At 40.0% G+C, this 5391-nt stretch overlaps 1 pseudogene; it reads right to left on the reverse strand.

The window, feature by feature from the left end:
• Positions 1 to 1198: 1198 nt before the first annotated feature.
• LOC137643010 (piggyBac transposable element-derived protein 3-like) lies at positions 1199 to 3415 on the reverse strand (annotated as a pseudogene).
• Between the last annotated feature and the right edge of the window lie 1976 nt (positions 3416 to 5391).

Below are 5391 nucleotides of genomic sequence, written 5' to 3' on the forward strand. Positions count from 1 at the left end.
CCTCAGAAAAGTCCCTGTTACTCTCAAGGTAATAGTTAATCTCCCACGGAAAATAAATTGAAGAACCTCACGTTTTTGTATATTTATTCTTCCATATTTCTGTGACCCGCTATCATCAGCAATCCTAATCATTCAAGAGGATTATCATATTATGTTTAAATGTCATACTTTATATGAAAGTATACGGGCGAACTAGAAAGCAAATACTACATTTTATATCTTCATTATGAAAATGTTTATTTTATCAGTTTCATTTATTTTCTCTTTGGACTGTTATCAGTAGCGATAATTTTTTTTCTAGGACTGTTATCTTAAAAAGAAGGCGGCACGGGACAAATTGGATGTTAACTTAATTGGGTAAATTTTGACAGCGATGCATGTAAGCAAGTAGTTTTGGTAGCGTCTTTGCCAGGTCTCAGTGACTCCTCTCCATGATAGCAAATAGAAAGATCTGCACCCATATGTAAAAGAACTGTAGCCACTCTCTTGGTCGGCCGTTAAATTGAAATAGTAACACCATGTTAGGTGCGTCTTATTGCAGTGTAAGACAGTTTTCTTGTTCTTTTCTCTGGTGCAGTCAAATGTAGACTGATTTTTTTTTTTTTACCGAACCTGAGCCCTTGCAGCCAAGTGACGTCATGCATCAAATGGTCTTATATTGGTCAGAGGCGGTTTAGCCCAGTACTTTATTAACCATTTTAAAGTTCACCGTAGGTTTTATGGGAAACTTTAAAAATTCCTTTTAGTATGTTGTAATATTAGTAAATACGAGACCTTTTTACTCCTCTGTACTTTTAATAAAAATTTCCAAATTAGCGAAATAATTGCATGCAAAGAAGTATCCCATTTGGGGGCCATGGGCGAGTTTAGGCAGACCACGCTCATTGGACCTTAACGCTACAGATTTTGAAGTTTCTACTAATTTTGATTTGCCCACAAATCATTTGATTATTATTGATAAAACAGTGTTTTTATAGTTCTAATGTATAACAGAAACACGTATATGGCTTAACAATTTAATTAAAGAAATACGTTATAAATACAAGAAAATACAATATACAATATATACAAAAATACTATAAACATACAAAAAATACTATGAAAATGCACAAAATATATTAAACCTTACTCATAATTTAAAAAATATAAACATATTATAAAACTTACTTAAAAATCTAGCGAAAAAGGGCAAAAAAAATTACTTAGAAATCTTATGGAACACAGCAAAATAATTTCGACTTTCAGTGAAGCAGAGGGCCACCTTGCACTCCTCACACATCCAGCGGGATCTGTGGATGTGGTCTGCAGTAGAACAAAACTTGCAGGTCTGCCTCATGGTGACATGCTTTGGTATGTGTAGGGTAGTGGCATCCTGGTGTGACTCTAGACTTGGCACAACTGCCCGTTGGTCCCTATTTGGCAAAGCGATATCCCTAGTGCCAAGAGAATTCCTAGAGATCTTGAAGTTCGATGACTTGAAACTTCTAAGCTAATATGAGATATCCAGTTGGAAGTCCTTGAGGGGCTTCGGGCTCTCTAGCAAAGCTAAGCACTCCATCTTGTACAAAATCCAAGTGTTACAGATGATCAGGTTCAGGAAGTAAGCAAAGAGCCTCATGTAGTACCTCTTTGCTTTGAAGGGGGTCTTGTAGAGGTGTGTCAACATGTCACTTTTGTTGATGCCATCCATGCGGTTGTTGTACATCTGGATGGCAGCTGGGCAAGGAATGGGAACCTTCTTCTTCTGTGCCCTGTCGTACCGCTCCACTGTTCCCATGGGCTCGAAACCAGCATCAGTGGACAAGATTGTAACAACACTGTTGTCCTTCCATCTTGCTACAAGAATGCCCTCAGAAGAGACATAGTCCAGTGTGCGCCATTGCAGCATCTTCTTGCTCATCTCCTTCATAGACTTCAGGTGAGGATGTACAACTCAGTTTTCCCTGGCATTTCCCACATATCGGCATCCATACTCCGATCTCAGGTACTTGGCTAACCCTATACTGGTGAAGTAGTTGTCTGCATACACTGCTGCGTGCCTGGGGTCCTTGATGGTCTTGACAAGGGAGACAGCAAACTTGGAAGTCACAGACATGGCTTTCTCCTCTTCAGACAGTAGAATAGGGTGGCTCACAAAGGTTTTCTCTCATTAGTACATAAGAATATCATGCACAAATCCATTCACGTTGGAGTGGCAGAGCAACTTGTATCCCCACTTGTCAGGCTTCTTGGCTACATACTGGCAAAGGTTACTAGCCCTTGTACCCTCGTAGGCGACCATCACTTCATCAATTGAATGGATAGAAGTCTCGGGAACATTCTGGAACTCTCTGGTGACCTTGGTGAAGGGGACTATCACCTTGAAGAACCGATCTTGGGAGCCTGCTGCCTGGTCATTGTTGTTGAAGTGAAGTGATGATCGAATGGCCTTGAAGCGGTTCCTGGACACGATGTCTGCAACCTGAGGAATCCTGGTCTTCACGGCCCAGAAGTCAACAATGCTAGTGGAAGGAACCAGGCCCATATACACGATGAGGCCAAGGAAAACCATGAGATCCTCTTCTGACATGTGGAAGTAGCTGCCTACATCCTTCTGCCTGTAGTACAGGTTGCACTGGTAAACGACGTGTTCCCTCAATTTACCTGTGAAGAACTGAGAGAAATACTCGTAACGTTCCCTCAAGAAGTCTGGCTGTGGATGAATGAAATCGGGTAGGGGCTGGATGTCAATTTCGTCCTTCCATTCATCAACACGAGGCCTCTTAGGGTTAACCTCGCCTTCACCTTCAAATTCCTCTTCCACAGGCATCTCCTGATGGACAACAGCATTGACCCTGCGAACTGAAAAAAGAATTAAGTAACATTAGTGAAACAATAAATGAGTCGTGTGTGCTGGTGTGTGTGCGTGCATGTGAGTTTATGGCTTCATGTATGTGCATGAGTGCATGTGCATGTGAGTGAGTATGCATGTCTGTGCATGTGTATGTCAGTGGATATACATGTGTGTGCATGTGTATGTCAGAGAGTATGCAAGTACACAAATATGTTTTAAAAATAGCCATTGTAAATGAAAACAAATTTAAAGAGCAACCATTGTAACAGCGAGACTTTTAGAAAAAAAATTTAAACAAATATCTCTCTCTCTCTCCCTCTCTCTCTCTCTCTCTCTCTCTCTCTCTCTCTCTCTCTCTCTCTCTAAGGATGTCTCATACTAACCACTAGAAGTGGAAAGGTCAAAGGCATACTCTTGAGTAAAGCCTTCATCAGGAACGTACATAGGGTCGTCGTCATCACTGTAGAAGTCCAAAGGGCTAACGTTGACACCACCTCCTTCGGCGTCGTTAGGGACAACCCATGGTGTACGATCCTGAGCCTCTAATGCAGCATTGCGATGCCCATAAATCCTCACTAACATTTCTATAAACATGATTAAAACTATTGACAAATGTCTAAAACAAGTACTAAAAAAAAATGTAAATATGATGTGCGTCATATCCTACTGCCCGGTTGAACCATTAAGGTCCAATAGATCCCATATGTGATGAGCGTGGTCCGTTTAAACTTGACCGAGGTTGCCCACATGGGATCTATACTTTTTTGATAGGCACTACGACATGTCAGTAACACTATAGTCCTTGAAACCCATATCAAAAGGCAAGCATATCACAAGGCTTCACTATACCACAGTCACTGTATACTTACCATGATTATGAAGGTGGAGGGGGGGGGGCGGGAATGGTGATCGTTACTGTGACGCATCTTGTCACTTTTCCGACTCAAGCACAACTGAGGTGTCTTTGGAAGGAACTACAGTCTTGGTGAGAGGGGCAGGCGTCTTCTGATTGGCTGATTCAAAGAGCAGAGGAGTCTACTTATGAGTTACCAAAGCATCAATTTCAGATAAGATTAATCTTGTTCACCACAACGACCCAGAATTAGCTGTTTCGAAGAACCCATTTGGGCTCTCTGGTCGTTAAAGGGATAGTACTGTTCTCTCTGATTGGACCTGATCTACGCTCCCCACAGATTATGAAGCACCACTGTCTCACTGCACTGGATGTGCAGCCCATCCGTGTACTACTTACCAAAACATTAGAGCAATGAGATAATATTTTTTTGCTAACAAAACAAGCCATGGTGGAGCAAAGACCATATTTGAAGGTTTGTGATCCGGCAAGAGGTAACATGGAGTACGAGGTAGGTGATGACTTCATGGATTGGCGGTACTTGGCTCTTCTAAGTGAACTTGTGCTATAATTGGTTTTAATCTCATCAAATTACAAACACTTCCAGTCTCAAGACTTCGCAAAAATGCAGCTGACATAGGTTATTATCCTGGAAGGCTGCCTCTTACCTCGCTAATCAGTGTCGAATCTAGGCTTTGCTGTAAAGTATAAGCTGCAATTGAACATTTTCTGTGCGGCAGGAGAATACCCTCTTGATTTGTAATAATAAACTATTAACCTATCAGTACTATGATATCAGGTAGATTTCTATTCATTACATGGCTATTTGCAATTTTTTTTTTTTATAACGATACTTAAAATATGTTTTTATGTGGGATTCTATATATTTGAAAAAAAAAATACTATATTAATTTTAGTAAGGACCTCTATCCACGGTAAGACTCGTTACCCTTTCTGTCACCTCCCCATCTACTTTGTTAATTCATACCGTGAGTTCACAGAAATAATTAAAGCAAACAATGAATAAATGAGAGAGAGAGAGAGAGAGAGAGAGAGAGAGAGAGAGAGAGAGAGAGAGAGAGAGAGAGAGAGAGAGAGAGAGAGAGAGAGAGAGAGAGAGTAATATTGCACGTCTTCCAAAGACAATTTGCCCAATTGATTTGCTTCGCATCGGAATGAGTCTCGTTTGAAAGGAATTACGGAGTTCACAACTTTTTCCTTGTGGTGGAAATAATGGCCTCCTCTTCCAGGCAGCAAAGTTAATAGCATTTACATCAGCTTTGTCGAAATAAAGTATTCAGGCCTTGTCATTTAATCCGTGATGTGGTTTGAAATAGATATAGAATAATAAGAGGTAAATCACTGTCTCTAACCTCTCCGTAATGTACCCTAAATTATCTGTAAATGCTATTGAAGAGATAAAAAAAAAAAAGAATAGTGTATTTGTGGGAAAATACATATTAGATTTTTAAGTTTAAACGAAAGTTTTCGTGTAGTAGAAAATAATAGTCGTATAATGAGGAACTAAATACAAATATAGAATAGAAAACAAGCTTCAAAATTCATGATGTCGTTAACTAATTTTTAGACAGAGTAACTGATCTCTGGTTACTCAATAAAATTATTTTGAGAACCGAAGCTTTCACATACTATACTAAGAACAACAAAATTGCAATTGTGCCTGTTACATTCTTCAAAAGGCAAT

This window comes from Palaemon carinicauda, chromosome 6, assembly GCF_036898095.1.
Source record: "Palaemon carinicauda isolate YSFRI2023 chromosome 6, ASM3689809v2, whole genome shotgun sequence".
NCBI classification, from domain to species: Eukaryota; Metazoa; Arthropoda; class Malacostraca; order Decapoda; family Palaemonidae; genus Palaemon; species Palaemon carinicauda.